At 42.6% G+C, this 16,609-nt stretch overlaps 1 protein-coding gene and 3 pseudogenes across 2 annotated transcripts in view; 3 read left to right on the plus strand and 1 right to left on the minus strand.

Moving 5' to 3' along the window:
* The window catches only part of LOC127672159 (protein arginine N-methyltransferase 9-like), a 217,329-nt pseudogene extending 201,817 nt beyond the window's left edge, over window positions 1-15,512 (plus strand).
* The window catches only part of LOC127672155 (transmembrane protein 184C-like), a 250,674-nt gene that overhangs the window by 165,387 nt on the left and 68,678 nt on the right, over window positions 1-16,609 (minus strand). The gene's annotated exons all lie outside the window — the stretch shown is intronic.
* Window positions 1-16,609, plus strand: part of LOC127672158 (protein arginine N-methyltransferase 9-like) — a 231,974-nt pseudogene that overhangs the window by 8,732 nt on the left and 206,633 nt on the right.
* Window positions 192-15,150, plus strand: LOC127672157 (protein arginine N-methyltransferase 9-like; annotated as a pseudogene).

Raw genomic sequence — 16,609 nt, forward strand, 5'->3', positions numbered from 1 at the left:
GGTCTTATTTCACTCTTATGTTTATATTCTCTCAACTATTAGACAATGATATTTGATAATTTAAAAATCCTGTCTTACAACTTACCTTTTCTTTGAACTCTTCCTAGGGTTGGTGCTAAGGACATTGCTGGTATACATTACCAACAAATGTGAAATTTTAGAGCCTGGCCTATTCTTCTGTAGACACCGAAAAGCAGTTGAAGCATACACAACTGAAAAGATGGGTGGAATCCCTGGAGGATACCTGCCTTTGACAGAGTGCTTTCAGATTATGAAAGTTTCATTATCTTTCAGATTATGAAAGATGAAATCTTTAGGTAAAAACAATATGTTTAATTCTTACCTTTGTTGTTGTTTGTTTTTGTTTGTTTGTTTTTTCCAGTCCTGGTTTCTCTGTGTAGCCCCAGCTGTTCTGGAACTTACTCTTTTGTCCAGACTGGCCTCCAATTTTGACATCCTCCTGCCTCTGCCTCCAGAGCGCTGTGATCAGATGTCGGCACCACCGCCACTGCTGACTAGCTATGCCTTACTTTTTGAATGTACATGAGGTTTTACAGTCTTATGATGAAATGATCAGCAGCAGATTAAAATTCCCTCTTGAAAGTATTCTTTTTCATTGTAATGGGAATGCTGCCAAGGGTTGTTAGGTGTGTGTGCTGTGCTTTGTAAGAGCATGCACTATGACAGTAGAAATAAGACAAGGTGTGAGCTACTCAAGTGAAAGACTAGAAGAATTTTGCCAAGTTCTTACGTATTTAAACATAGAGATGTACACTCCAGCCTAGATCTTTATATTTATCTTTAATATCCTATCTTTTCAAGTTAATTGTTTCCTTGACATGAACAACAATCTAAACCTAATCATCTAAATTAAAAAAAAAAATTGTTTGGGCAGTGATTTTTCAGTCGGTGGGTCCGAGACCCCTATGTTGTCAAATTACCCTTTCAGAGGTCACCTAAGATCATCAGAAAACCCAGAAGTTTGTATTATGATTCATAACAGTAGCAGAATTACAGTTATGAGATAGCAGTGAAGATGATTTTATGGTTGGAGGTCACCACGTATGAGAGGATCTCAGCATTGGGAAGGCTGAGAACCGCTGTGTTAGGGTAATAGCGTCCCATCTCACCAAGGGCTGAAGGACTCCTGACACAGAGAACACTTAGGTCTTCTGTTTTGGGGATGCTAGGGATTGGACCCAGAACCTGGCACTTGCTAGTCAAGCCTCTGTACTGTGTGTGTGTGTGTGTGTGTGTGTGTGTGTGTGTGTGTATTGGTGGAAGATAAGATGTATGTATAAGGAGCCCAAAGAGCCCAAGAATTGTAAACTAAAAATCTGGTTACTAATGTCTTGCAGAAAGAGTAATATTCATATACACACGTTTCCCATGCTCCTTTTCTGTAGACTGTGAAAGAAGGGTATTCTAGCATGAGATTTTAAAATGCAGTTGCTTCCCTTTAGCTGGCTCTCTTTTGGGAGTGGTCTGCAGTGGTCTTCAGGTCGCTTTTGTAGTTGTTGAGCAGCCTTGTGTTTTAAGGTCATTCATGACCAGACAGGACGTTCCAGGAAGTAATGGGGTAGAGCTGTTATGTACCTTACAGCTGCTCCTTCTCTTTTAGATTTATTTATTTTATGTGTATGAGCACACTGTAGCTGTCTTCAGACACTCCAGAAGAGTGCCCCGGATCCCATTACAGATGGTTGTGAACCACAGTGTGGTTCCTGGATATTGAACTCAAGACCTCTGGCAGAGCAGTCAGTGCTCTTAACCACTGAGCCATCTCTCCAACCCACAGCTCTTCTTTTATTGTTACAGTTTTTATTTGAATTTTTCCTTACACTGCACACCCTGTAAAAGGTTTTGGTTTTAAAATTCCTGTCTGTTTCACACTTCCCAGGAGCACAGTGTCCTTTCCCTGTGCCGCTTGTTGAAAGGCCTCATTCTGGCTGGCTTTTCTGTGCGTGTGTGTGTGTGTGTGTGTGTGTGTGCACGCGCATGCACATGTAGTTTTGTCATTCAGTTCTATTACTGGTGACTTGACTTCATCTGCAGTATGTGTATGTCTGCTACATGATTAGTAGACACATAATATTCTGCAATCGGTTCCCTGACTGCAGGGCAGGGCAGGGCAGGGCCGTGTGCTGTGAAGTTGGGCTGAGTTGTAAATTGAGGGAAACACAATTTATAAGGCCTCTCATTCTCTTATTATTCAGAAATTTTTGGCTCCTTTCTACTTTCCTGACTTCTGTTTGCTGGTCCTTTTTACATTTTCAGGAATTAAAAAGTCTTGCAACTAAGAAGCCACACTCTTAATGTCCCTGCTGTTAAAGAAGGCATGCTGGACGCTATTATGGTTTGGTTTGTTCTCCAGCTTGATGATGAACACAGTTTGTCCACAAGTCCTAGTGAGGAAACCTGCTGGGAACAGGCTGTGTATCCAGTATAGGCCCTTGAAGGTAAGTATTGTCTCATTAAAAAAAATTAGTGGCTGGAAAGCTGTGGTTAAGACCACTGGATGCTGTTCTAGAGAACTTGTGGTACCTACAGGGTAGCTCAGAACTGTCTGTGCCCATGGTCCCATGGGATCCAATGGCTTTTTCTAATATGCAGACAAAATATCCATTTACATTTCTAAAATGCATAAATAAATGAATAAAACTTTTTAAAAAATTCTTTCAATGGGCTAGAGACATGGCTCACCAGTTAAGAGCACTGACTGTTCTTCCAGAGGCCGTGAGTTCAAGTCCCAGCAACCATATGGTGACTCACAACCATCTGTAATAGGATCTGATGCCCTCTTCAGGTGTGTCTGAAGAGAGCAGTGGTGTACTCCCATACATAAAATAAATCTTTTTTTTTTAATTCTTTTAAATCAAACGTTTCCCCGACAAGCCAATCAAACAGACGAAATTTGTTGCTTGAATCAAGTTACTGTCAGGCTGGAGAGATGGCTCAGTGGTTAAGAGCAGTGACTCTTCCAGAGATCCTGAGTTCAATTCCCAGCAACCAGATGGTAGCTCACAACCATCTGTAATGGGATCTGATGCCCTCCCTTGTCGTGTGTCTGAAGAGAGCAACAGTGCACTCACATACAATCAATCAATCCATCAATTAAACAAAAAAAAAAAGAAAGAAAGAAAATCAAGTAACTGTCGGTGACCAAAAAGAAAAAAATAATTACTTTTGAGATGAAGTTTTCAGCAAAAGAAGTGCTACTTTACTATTTAAGAATTATACATTTCTCTGTTCAAAAGTACATTTGAATTACAAATGTGTTCTTTAGAAGAGAGATTAAAGACAGCTGCAGTATTGTATGCTGTTAATCACAGCATATCAGGGTCTCAGGAGACAGGCAAATATCTGGGAGTTCAAGACCAGCCTGGTATGACTATCATAGGACCTTAACTCCCTGTATTCAATCCCTAGAGACCAAGTAAAGTAGAAGGAAACAGCTGCCCGGCCTAGTTTCATTCTCTTACAGTAATTTAAATATCTCTTAAAGAATTTGCAAACAAAGACCATTTTAAATGCTTAACCTAAAAATAACAACTTTGTTTTTTTTTTTTCCTCAATTAAAAATATTCGTGTCAGGCGTGTTGGCGCATGCCTGTAATCCCAGCACTTGGGAGGCAGAGGCAGGTGGATTTCTGAGTTCAAGGCCAGCCTGGTCTATAGAGTGAATTCAGGACAGCCAGGGCTACCCAGAGAAACCCTGTGTCGAAAAACAAAAAAAAAATTCGTGTGTGTCTGTTTGTACGAGGTGTTTCTTAGGGACACATCCCATGGCATGCATGTGGTCACAGGACAGCTTTACTTGGTCTCTAGGGATTGAACCCAGGGAGTTAAGATTGTAAGTCAGATTTTATGGGCTCAATCGATCTTTTTGTCTCAGATTCCCTGTCTCACCATACCTAGGTATGGATTGTATTTTTCTCTGGAACTGATAGGAAGAATGATAGTCATACATGGGCAGTGGGGAAATGGACCCCCGTGTGAAGAGTCACAGAGGAGCACAGAATACTCTTCACTGCAGGACTTACTCTTCCTTAAACTGTGATGTTCACAAACATGCAAATTTCCAGGTGCATAAGGATACCATTGTGCTGTGCTTTCATTGTTTTGGAAATTACCTTTAGATAAAAGAGTGTCTAGTTAAGCTAAAATGAGGCTTTATTAAATGATATTGATTCCATCTGTCATTGCCTATAGACAAATCCTCGTTTATCCCCAGGTCTTCCTCAGTTTGGCAGCCCTTCTAGTGATTGTAGTAAAAACAGTATGAAGCTGGGCATTGTAATGCATGTCTGTAATCCCAACACTTAGGATGTAGAGGAAAGAGAACCAGGAGTTTCAGGCCAGCTCCAGCCCCATGGCAAGTTTGAGATGCAGCCACTGCAGCAAGGAAGCCCAGCATTTTGGAGATGGCAGTACCATGGCATAACTGCCTAGAACAGCAGCAGCCGTGCATTGTCCCAGTCTCAGCTTTAGTCGGTAAGGGGTCAGTTGTGCTGGGTAGTTTTATGTCAACTTGACATAAGCTAAAGTCATCTAAGAGGAGGAAACCTCGATTAAGAAAATGCCTTTATAAAATGGGACTGTAGGTAAGCCTGTAGAATATTTTTAATAGTTAGTAATTGATGGGGGAGGGGAGGGCCCAGCCCATTGTGGGTGGTGCCATCTCTTAGGGTGGTTGTGTTAGTTTCTATATGAAAGTAGGGTGAGCTGGGTGGTGGTTGTGTATGCCTTTAATGCCAGCACTCAGGAGTCAGAGGCAGGCATACCTATGTGAGTTTGAAATCAACCTGTTCTACAGAGTTAGCCAGGGCTACACAAAGAACCTGTCTCCAGAAAAAAAGGAAGGAAAAAAGGAAGGGAGGAGGAAAGAGACAAGAGGAAAGGAAAGGAAAAAGGAAAAAGGAAAAAGGAAAGGAAAGGAAGGTTGAGGAAGCCAGTAAGCAGCCCCCCTCCATGGCCTCTGCTTCATCTCCTGCTTCCAGGTTCCTGCCCTGACTTCCTTTAATGATGAGCCAAATAAACCCTTTCCTCCCCAGTGTGCTTTTCATCACAGTGTTTATTACAGTAATAGAAATCCTAATTAAGACAATCAGGATATATGAATATGTATTTGTATATGTATATATTATGTTCTCCTTTCCTTTCTTACAGATGAAGACTACTGCATTCAGACTGGTGACCGAGTGACAATGGAGGCATCTTGTCACGATTGTTACCTAAGAATCAGGGGATCAGTATCTTGCATTTGGAACATGAAATGGAAGTTATAAAAATTTTTACCAAGAATAAAGACTTGCTCTCTCTAGGAAATGAGGTTGAACTCCGTAGTGCTTTGGCTAACATTCAGACCAGTAGACCAGGCGCTCTGGAACAGACCTGTGTGTTAGAGCCCACAGAGATTGTTCTGCTTAATAACATTCTGTATCAGCTTTAAGCTGTCGATGAGGAAGGTCTTCTCTTCGCTGGCCCCAGATCCGGGGTGTCAGCCCACAGACACTCACTGTCAGTACATGGAGACGAACTCTGGGAGTGTACAGAGCGATGCTGCACCCAGTCCCTCTGACCCTTTCTATGTGCTGGATGTTCTGAAGGCTTCTCTCTTTTGCTTATACTTGCTGGAACACTGGGTCAGGTTAAGCCCTACAGTTCAGTGGAGAAAGACCTGCATTGTATTGCTTTGGACCAATCTGAAGCCAATCACTTCCGTAAGGAAACACTTGACTTTTGGCTGCCACAGAAAGGATGAAGCTGCTGTGTTGCAGAGGCCCAAATCTGATAAATTGTGGAGCATAATTATATTAGATATCATCGAGCCATCTGGGCTTATCCAGCAGGAGCTAATGGAAAAGGCCGCAATATCCAGGTAAACAAAAACCAGAAGTGTGAGGGGGAGTTTGGGTTCAAGTTACTCTTAGGTTTGTTGTTAGTTTTGTGTTTGTTTTTCTTTTTGTTTTCAAATTCGGTCGGCAAAAGGGGTAAGGCGAATGTTTTACTGTCTAACCATACCTTGACGTCAGGGTTTGTTCTGCAAGGGAGGCCCTCTAGGCAGGTTTGGGGTAGAGGCTGGAGGTTGCCGGTGGTTGACAATTTCTGACCTTTCCTGAAACTGAGTTAATCACCAGTAAATAAATGAGTCTTCAGCAAAGCTCTGACTGGAAAGTTCACATGCTTTCCAGAGTGGGTGAACACATCAACATAGGGAAGGGAGAGTAATGTGCCTCAAGACTGGGGCTCCGAGGTCCCCTTTCCATTAAAGAGCTGTTTCTTCCTCTAACCCACCTTTGGTGCAGTACTGGGGTGATAGCTATACAGGGGTTTACAGCTGTTTAGTTCTCCAGACACCAGCTGCTGTTTTTTAATTCAAGTCAGTTCTGGTCCTGCTATCTGGAGGAGAGGTAGCACCAACTTCAAAACCCAGATGCATATATAGTTGTCATCTATACTTCTACCTGCCAGATAGAGATTGAGGGTCCCTCAGTGCATAAAGCCCTCTTCAGTTTAGGGTGAACGTCTTATAGCGGCACACAGGACTTAGGAACATGTTTGTTATAGAGGATACAGATGAGGAGCCAGGAAAGCTGCACAGGGCAAGGCCCATGGAAGGGTGCAGAGTGTCCACAGTCTTTCCCGACATACTGTCCAGGGCCCTGCACTCCCTGTGTGACAGAAGCTCTCAGCTCAATCCTTGGGGATTTCCATGAGCTTCTTTATGTGTGGCAGCACTGGGTATTCGTGATAACTCAGCCTGGCTTTGAGGATAGGCAGGGGAATCAGACAGAAAGGCCCTTATTCTTTCTGGAGGACAAACCAGAGAGTCTAGGAGTCCCTAGATCCTGAGATGGCCTCGGTATACAGAAGGTACTCTTAACGTTCTTTTGACTATGAGAAGACTCCTATGTTAAGGAGCTTTGTGCTAAAAACAACAGAACAACAGCAAACTAAGATCAAACATAGTGTTAGTATAAATCGTTGCCCTAGACATGTTTTGTTTGGCCATTTCTTCATGAGTTTATCTTTAAATTCTTTTATTTTTTTTAAAGATTTATTTATTTTAAGTATGCTTTGCCTGCATGTATGTATTTGTATCAGATACTTCCTTCAAAGGGGTAGTTGTTTGAATGCCACATGTGTATTAGTGGTTGCAGTACTCCAGACACTAGGGGTTTACGATTGGCGTCTGAAGAGGGGCAGTCATATAGGACTGAGCCCTTTAACCGGTGTGATACAGGTAGATAGTGTTAGAATTGACTGGAGAGAAAGCACTTGTTTGGGTAAAAGGCAGACAGTGTATGGGGTGGAGATGTGGTTCAGTGGTGGAGAGCTTGCTCTGGTATCCCTAATCCCTAGTCCTACAAGGAGAAACCTAGCATGACGTCAGTGCCTGGTAAGTGGCCCATTTAATAACAGTGAAATAACAAGTTAAGGAGCACTCTTACCATTCTTGAAACTTTTCTTGAGCTTCACATTTTAGAAAGTTAAGGTAAATTTGCAGAAAATTAACAGGTAAATAGGCTAATTTCATAATAGCTCACTAGCTAATAATAATGGTTTTGTTGAAATTGTGCCACTCTATTAAGAGATAAGTAATTTCACTAATTGAGATTGGCTTCTGACTTTCCCTCGAACTCAAACAAATTGTTAGGACCAGCACAGGATGAGCAAGTCCCAGCCACCTCTTAGCTGTTCGAGGATCACCCTGGTGGGTATACATCATGGGTGTGAATCAGGCTCGTTCCTGTTTACTCACTTGTAATCACATGGCCGTGCAAGCCTAGAGTGAGTCCTATGGACCTGGACAGCCCAGAACTGGACACTGCCCCAACTCAGTGCTTGTCTGCCATCCCTTGTTCTTGCTGTTCTGTTTCTATGAGTGGTGAGTGCCTTCCTTGTTTCTCCTCACTAAACACACAGCTTGCTGATTTGGGAGCCTAGGGTTTGGACTTGCCCTGAGGATTCCACCCCCATCCCCCACCCCCACTCCCCACCCCTGTAAGAATTCGGATTACAGGCAGGCTGCTATTTTACCTCAGTGATGTCGCTCTAAGCTCAGGCCTTCCCATTTGGACTGCTAGTGCCTTATCCACTGAATTGTTTCCCCAGCCTTTAAGGCTTCATGATCTATTTAGGGAAGCCATGTAGCAAAAATGTAAACATCTATGCATATTATTTTTAGATATGTACTAACTGATAGATTGCTAGTCTGTGTAACTTGCATTTAAAGTTTAGTGTGAAAGATATTCAAGGTGACACAGTATTCAACTCTCTGTAGTCCCTGTTCTGGAAATTCAAGTAGGAGATACCCAAAATTCTCAGTAAAGTAAGACCTGCTGTCTGATAAGGGATAGTTTCACTTGGCCTTACAGACCTTAGTCTGTCTTCTATTTCTGCTTCCTTTTACGGCTCAGTATGAGAAACAGTATTCTATGGTAGTTTTAGTGCCGGTCTGTCTCTTCCCCCACAACATTAAGCTGGCTGGCAACCCCCACTCTTCCGATGGGCTACCTCCGGCCTTTGTTCCTGGGAACGATAAGGCGCCATCACCTTAACTACCAACACTGCCCCAAGGCGGTTTCACCTGACACCCAACAGAGACCTCGCCAGGCTGAAGGCAGTCGACTTGCTGAGATCTGGAGCCAAAGAAGACTTCACAGCCCTGCCTTTGATGTGACCGGCCTCTGGGAGGGGTGGCTGATTCCCCCAAGACTATAAAACATGTCATAAAAATATTAAAGTTAGTCTTGACCGGATTGCCGCCTTGACTCACATCTCTCTCTCGCCCCCACCTTCCCGTTAACCTCAAAATTCTCTTACAGGCAACCCAGTTCACATGTAGCCGCTGGCGGTTACACCGGTCCCTCATATGGGAACCAATTCTGCCTTGGCATGGCCTCCAGTGCATGGCCTCCAGTGTAGTCCTTGCTACAGCAGCACATGGTCCCCACATGCAGGGATTGCCAGCTTCCCACCAGACACTTGTCTTCTGCTCGTAATTCTCTGTCCAGGGACAGCTTATTTGAAGTGCCTTTTATGGCCATAGCTGTACTGTTAATATGTTCCTGTGGCACCAAAGAGGGCAACATCTTGGAAGTCCCTCCTACTTGCCCAATCTTGGCTCCTTTATTCCTTAGGGGACTGGTTCACAAGAACAACAAGCACCAGGCCCATCCACAACTCCTTACATAAACTTCTAAAGCAGCCTTGTAGTATTTTTAGTGTACTTGTTCTTATGGAAACCTATTCATGAAGTCATATATAGAATATCCCACATACTTTATTGTATGAGTGTTCAAAAAGTGCTCAGTTTTGGAGCATTTTGATTTCCATGTATGGTTCACTATTAATGATTGTGGCCTGTTAATTAAAAATTTACCTTAATCTGTCTCCTGAGTTAACCATCCAAATATGACTTCTTGGGCAATTATTTCTAGTGGTTTAAATTCTGAGCTAGTAGTCAATAGTGACAAGTTCCACCAGACTATGTACCATCTATACTTCATTAATTCATGATTCTTGCTTATATCTAAGGCTTTTATAAATATTTACCCCTTTACAAATGTTTATTGCAGTCTGGAGGCAAGATTTCCCCCCAGTATGTGCTGATGTTTGGGATGCTTGTGGAGTGTCAGACGCTGGTGGAAGAGAATGCGGTTCAATGAACAGAACACACTCTTGGGCTAAACATGCACCTTTTATCAACCAGTTTTAGGTAAATGTCTAGAAAACTGTTCAGCCAGGATGTCAGCGGTTCCTGGCGTCTTTCTCTCCTTTTGAGTTTTTGCCTGGTTAGCAGGTTTATTAGGATAAAAAGGCCTGTCAGTTTCCTGGGGTAACTGGACACGTCAGGGATGAAAATCAACCTGAGAGTTGGAATGACCAGGAACTTTTGTCATGAATACTGACTAAAGTATTCGGTTTGCTCTGAATGATTGTTAGAGAATAAAAGGACAAGAGGTTTTAGGCACGCAATAAACAGTTGTGCTTTTGTAACAAAGAAGCATACAGAAAACTGTATCTGAAGCTTAAATTTCTATATTGAAACTTCAGATTGGCTACTGATTGGCATGGGCAGCTGGGGTCCAGGTCTGGGCCATCTGTCTGCATAGCAGGGGTGGTGGGGCTCAAGAAGGAAGGTTAGTGTTGCTTTAAGAAACAAGGAGTCATGGGGATTTAGAAAGAGAATGACACCGCACAGGTGTACAGGTGTGCGCTGAAGATATGTCTAGATAGAGTGCTCAGGGAAGCCACATGGGGTTCAGGATGGGATGAAGTGGGATGTTGAGTACAGAGTCGGAAAATGATGTCGAAAGGCTCTAACTAGTAAGCTCTTGAGGGTTCTGGGAGTCTGCCTTGACAGACTCTACTTAAGGAATAAATTAATTCAATACTTTTTTGAGGGGGCCTGAGGTATGGGATGTGGTTAATCAAGATTTTAGAGTTAGTTTAATATCTCCTTTGTGAAGATTTAATAAAGAGAATACACTTAGCAAAAGATAGAGGTGTTTAAGCTGTTTCTGTGCATGTTCCCAAACTGCTACCTTCTATCTTTCTATTGTAATGTTCTAAAAGAATTATTTACTTATTTTAGTGTGTGAGTGTTTGTATGCATGTGTGTCTTGTGTGTTCATTGCTCATGTAGTCTAGAAGAGGAGATAAGATCTGAACCTAGAATTACAGGTTATTGTGAGCTACCATGTGGGTGCTGGGTTGAACCTGGGCATCGGCCAAAGCAGTAAACACTCTTAACTGTCGGAATTTCTCTCTAGTCCTTGTCTTTCTATTTTATTGCCACTTGATCCTGACTCCAGCAGCTCTTAATTGTGTCAGGGTCTACAAGATACTGGTCCTGTTGGCCTTTCACAGTATCTCCCACTCATGAGCACTCTTCCCTTTGTGGTCTGTATAGTTTTCATATAATGTAAGTATTGTGCTCCATCCCCCAATGTTCTTGAATGAGCAAGCCTTGGTTAAGTCCCACCCACTGTGTTTCTACAGAACATACACAACACCCTATAGTATGCCAACATACGACGTTCACTCGACCACTTAGCTAAAGACAATCCTTAACCTTCTTTAGCAGTTTTATATTTTACAGTCTGTTTACCCCATTGCCTTAGGTCTCCTCTCTTATGAGGATTGAGCACTAGAAAACTGTGTCAATCAATGATACAAAATCAGAGGTTGTTAAAGGAATATAATACACTAACAACTAATCCACAGATGTTCATTGAGCACCTACTGTATGCCCTGTTCATTTTATTTATTTATCTTTTGTTTTTTTGAGATAAGATCTCATGTAGCCCAGAGGACCTCAGTGTGTAGCCAAGGATAACCTTGGGCTCCTGATCCTTTTGTTTCCATCTCCCAAGGGCTAGAGTTGTAGACATATGGCACCATTCCCAAATTGCATGTATGTATTAGTTACTAGCTGCTACAGCAAAACACCTGATAAGGGCACCACAAAGTAAAGATTTGTTTTGGCTTACAGGTTGAGGAACACGGTCCAGGATGGTAGAAATTTCCATCTCAACCTTCTATTAAAAATAGGCAGAAGGAAGGGCAATTGAAGAAGACACCCAGTATCTACCTCTAATCTTCACTTACACTTGTGTAACTTGTGTGCACCAGAGTGCAAGAGCATACGCATACAGAGCTCCACAGAAGCTGTGGAGGCAAGCACAGGCAGGCAGAGTCCAGTGCCTTTCCTAGTGCTGGCCAGGCTAGAAGGAAGCATGAACCCCCATGCAGTCCTTCCCTATGGTACACACCCTCCAGGGAGAACAGAGTCATGCTTCTATAAATGACCAGCCTGCCAGCTCTAATATGTCCAATATGGCACCTTAGATTGGGTCAGGAATGTAATCCTCATAGGAGGCTTGAACTAGAAAAATCAAGAATCTGCTGTTCTTGCTACCAACTCTGCAAACCAGGTATTCCAGTATAAATCAAAGGTGTGTGGTGGGAGCAGGGAGTCTGTATTGATGGGTTAAGAGTATGGCAGCATGATCGACCTTTAGGGCCCCATACATACCAAGTGAACCATGAACAAGAACCCAGAGACATCAAATTAACTCTCGCTACTAACATAGACAGCCAGGCAGGGGGATCCTAAGAACGAATCCACATCCATTCAAAATACTAGTCTGCTATAGCCAATGAGAAGTCTGTTTACAACTCTGTGAGCTTGACAGGAAAATTAATATCTTAACAGAGAAGGCAGTGAGTCCACACATTTGCCTCTTGAGCTCTGTTGGCCTCTGACTATGAAGGAGGTCAGTAGATTGACTCAAGTCAACAAGAAAAAAAAAATGGTGGCAACTTAATATGGGCACACGAGTCAGGGTTGTCAGCTCCTTGAAAAAGCAGGATGTCCATAGTCTCTGCCAAACATATTTTGGCTTCACCAAACATTTTTGGAACTTATGGGTCCATGAAGTCCCAGCCTAAAACCTATCCTTACTCTCCTTCAGGTTCAGGGCGTAGGCAGGGACTCTAGACTCCTCAGTCAACCAGCTGTTCCTTGGCAGAAAGAAGCCAAGACCTCCAACTCCAGCATTAACACTATATATTCAGATATCCTCCTTGCCCTCAAGACCTAGGATGCCATTTCTGGTTCCAGAAACAGAATTAAATTACTGCAAACCCTAGATAGTTACCCAGTATGAAAATCTCTGACATGGTGTGGGTCCTGCCCCATGGGGTAAATCAGGATCCTTAGGCAGCATCACAGAGGGTTGGGCAGTGGGATGATGGAACAACCTACTTTGAAAAGGTCTCTTAGGTGACTGTCAGGAATAAAGCACGTGTGAAGCCAGTTGGAGGCAGTACCTTAATAGTTAGTGAGAGCTGGTGGCTTAGACCGGAACTGGAGCCATGTATGCATCTGCATGGATTTTAAAGGTAGGAGTTTTATAGATTGGATGTAGAATATGAGAAAGGACCAGGAAGGATAGTTACCATCTATTAATGTGGGGAAATAGTGGAGTAATCAGCTGTATCGTGTATAAGAAGTGTCAGAGGAGGTCATTGAGCAGCTGGATAAGGATTCAAAGAAAACTAGGCTGAGCACCTAAAGTTGGCGGTCGGTATCAGATGTTATTAAAGCCACAGAGTGGATGGCACATTAGGGGTGTGCAGAGAACAGCCTGCAAGGTGCCGAGCTTTAGTGTGATGGACAGGAGAGGCTTGGAGGCTAGGCTGAGAAAAGTGGGGACAGACAGGACATTGCATTAGAACTGTGAGCATTTCAGTCCCAGGCAGGGAGAAGTGGGAATGGTGTTCTTAGGGCCTGGCGTGAGCAGGAGTACACGGCATAAGGACGACTGGAGAGCATAGGAGAGGTTGGTGTGTCTGACAGAAAGGAAAGTGTCTTCTAAGTGGCACCATCTTCTTAGTTCATGCAAGGAAGAAGCTTCAGAGTCCGCGGCCTGAGGACAAATTGACATGGTGTGTACCCTGAGCAGCTGGGCCTTTTAGACTCCCCCAGTGACTTGAAGTTGTAGCCAAGGTTTTAAGAACCACAGCTTTGAAGAAAAGAGTTCATTTCTCTGAGTGAATTTGTTCAAATGAAATTGTTTGTTTGTTTGTTTGTTTGTTTGTTTGTTTGAGACAAGATATCATTGGGTAGACTTGGTTGTTCTGGAACTCACGATTAGACCAAGCTGGCTTCTCATAAAGTTTTCTTGGCCTCTGCCTCTGTGGTGCTGGGATTTAGAGCACATGTCCCGATGCCTGGCCGAATTTGATGTCTCTGATCAAAGACATCAAATACTAACTGTTAGATTGTTTGAATGTTAGTACACATGTTCTGGTTATAAATGTATTTGGAATTGTTTGGCCATTTGAAAGTATAGTGTGTTTCCATCCAAGAAAAAGGCCTGTAGGTAACAAAGCTCAGCAAAGAGCTGAACCTGCCTACAAGCCTTAGCTTGTCCATTCCTCCTGGGAACTCGCCAAGAGGCTTCATGCCTTAGGACCGCTGCATAAAAGACCAAGGCCTAGAAAGCAGGGTGAGAAAACACAGAGGGAGCCCTGCCTGAAGGCGAGCAGAGGGAAAGTGGCCTCTCTTTTCAGGTGCCTATCCGGGTATGTCTGGATCTATCTTCTTTGCCATGTGTCCCGTTAAGCCAGTCAGTGGAACTGTTGAGACTGGATCTGATGACTCCATATTTGAACACTTCCAATAGAGAAGTAAAGGTAAAGACAACTAACTATAAATGATCACTCTTGTCATTTCAAGACATTTACCCTAAACCCTAAATGGCTGTCATTTCCTTTGAAGAGTTAAATCTTATATTCTAAACAACATGCAAGCATAGATAAATATTAGTATCTAATGTTAACTATAATTAAATTAAAATGAGTGGTTAAATATATCTTTTGTTTTTGTGTTCAAACTGATTAAGAAGAAAAAAAGACCTAACTTTACTTGATGGAATGTTCAGGATTTTCTTTCTACAGGTCCGTGTGTACAGGTCTCGGCGAGTGACCACGGATCCATTTTGGTTTCATTTGTGCCTGGATGACGAGGTGAGGCTGGACACCTCAGCTGAGGCCTCCCACTGGAAACAGGCTGCCGTGGTTCTGGGTGATCCCATCTAAGCACAGGTGGGAGAGGAGCTTGTGCTTAGTGTTGAGCACCACAAAAGCAACACCAGCATCGCCGTGAAGCAGTGAGACTGTCATCGTACAATACACAGTGAAAATCCGCAGAGTCGTCAAAGATGTTTAAAGGTTGCAATAATAAAGCCCGTGTTAAAAGTCTTAAAGTGTATGTAACAGTATTTTTAAGATGTAGACTTTGTTTTCTAGACAAGGATATATCTTTTGTTGGGACTTTGTAGTGATTTAAAAGGTATCTGCCTCATGGTCATCTCAGTTAAGCAAATGTTTAAGGTTTCCAGATGTTGCCTTATAATGGGGCAGTGTGTAAGAGTCTGGAGGCAGTGACTATGAACCAGAGGCTGCTTCTGTTGGGTACTGGGTATATTAAAGAGTGAATGGTGTGGGGAGAAGTGTCCTCAGGACGCAATGCTTCCTTCTCTACTTTGATAAAAAGAAAGTTAAACATCAGTGGCAAACAAAAGCAGATAAATGCCAAAGCAGAATTTGTATAAATTAAACTTTTGATTTGAATGACCTGTTTCAAAGCTTTGTAACTTCATGGGAGCCTCCTTTTTATTTTTTTATTTTTTTATTTTTTTATTTTTTTTTAGTTGATTGGTTTTATGTCTATGAGTACACTGTAGCTGTGTTCAGACACACAGAAAAGGGCATTGGATCCCATTACAGATGGTTGTGAGCCACCATGTGGTTGCTAGGAATTGACCTCAGAACCTCTGGAAGAGCAGCCAGTGCTCTTAACTGCTGAGCCATCTCACCAGCCCGGGAACACATGTTTATTTGTTGATATTAGTTTCTGAGTGATCTAGCACATTTCCAGAAGTCCTTGCACTTGTGCCCATCTCTGTCTCTACCTTTCCCCTCCCCTTCCCTCCCCTCCCCTCTCCTCTCCTCTCCCCTCCTCTCCGCTTCCCTTCCCTCTCCCCTCCAGTCTCTTCTCTCCCCTCCTTTCTTTCTGTGTTACTTCCTCCCAATATTTATTTTTCGACAGGGCCTTATGTATCCCAGGCTGGTCTCAAATTAGCTCTGTATCTGAGTATAACCTTTAATTTCTGAATCTCCTATCTCTCATTCCTTGATGCTGACAATATATTTTATGAGTAAACTGCTGGGAACCCAGCTCAGAGCTGTGGGCACACTAGTCAGACAGTTTGGTAAACTGTGGCCCCGCCCCTTGTTTATCTACCCCAAAGAAAGAACTCAGCCTCACTCCATCTTTTGTTTCATTAATCTCTGCGTTCATCTTAATCTCTTTTCAGCCACTGTTTTGGGTCTCACTTGTTTTTAGCTCTTCCAGACTCTAAGGTGCTTTGTTATTTATCTGAAAACCTCTGTCTGGTTTGTTTTTTTTAATGTGCGCATGTTTACCTACAACTTCCCTCTTGGGAGTGCTTTTGTTAATGCCCATTGTATATGTATGTTATATTTTCCCTCTGCTTTGATTCTAACCTTTTATTACCTTCTTGATTTCTTCACTGATTGTGCATTAACGAATGTTGTGCTGTTGAATTTCCACAAGTTTGCATCCTCTATAGTTCCTCTTGCTACATATTTTTAGCATCATGATCAAAATAATAGAAGTTATTTCAAGTTCCCTAGGTTAAAGCTTTCTGTCCTACTGCATCGTCTATTATGGTCTTTTTAGAGTCAGTTCTGCAGGTTGCTGAGAATGTCTATTCAGAAGCATTTAGTTGGACTGTTCTGTACTTTCTTTTGTTTTTTTAAAAAGATTTATTTATTTATTATGTGTGAGTACACTCTAGCTCTCTTCAGATGTACCAGGACCTTCAGAAGAACAGTCAGTGCTCTTAACCACTGAGCCATCTCGCCATCCGTTCTGTACTTTCTATGTAGTCTATTAATATATGATGTCATTTAGCTGAGGTGTTTACTTTTTGTCAAGATGATGTGTTAGTGAGAATGGAATATTAAAGTCACTCACTGTGTATTGGGATTAATTTGTGACTTTTTA

This window comes from Apodemus sylvaticus, chromosome 21, assembly GCF_947179515.1.
Source record: "Apodemus sylvaticus chromosome 21, mApoSyl1.1, whole genome shotgun sequence".
In the NCBI taxonomy this organism is placed as follows: domain Eukaryota; kingdom Metazoa; phylum Chordata; class Mammalia; order Rodentia; family Muridae; genus Apodemus; species Apodemus sylvaticus.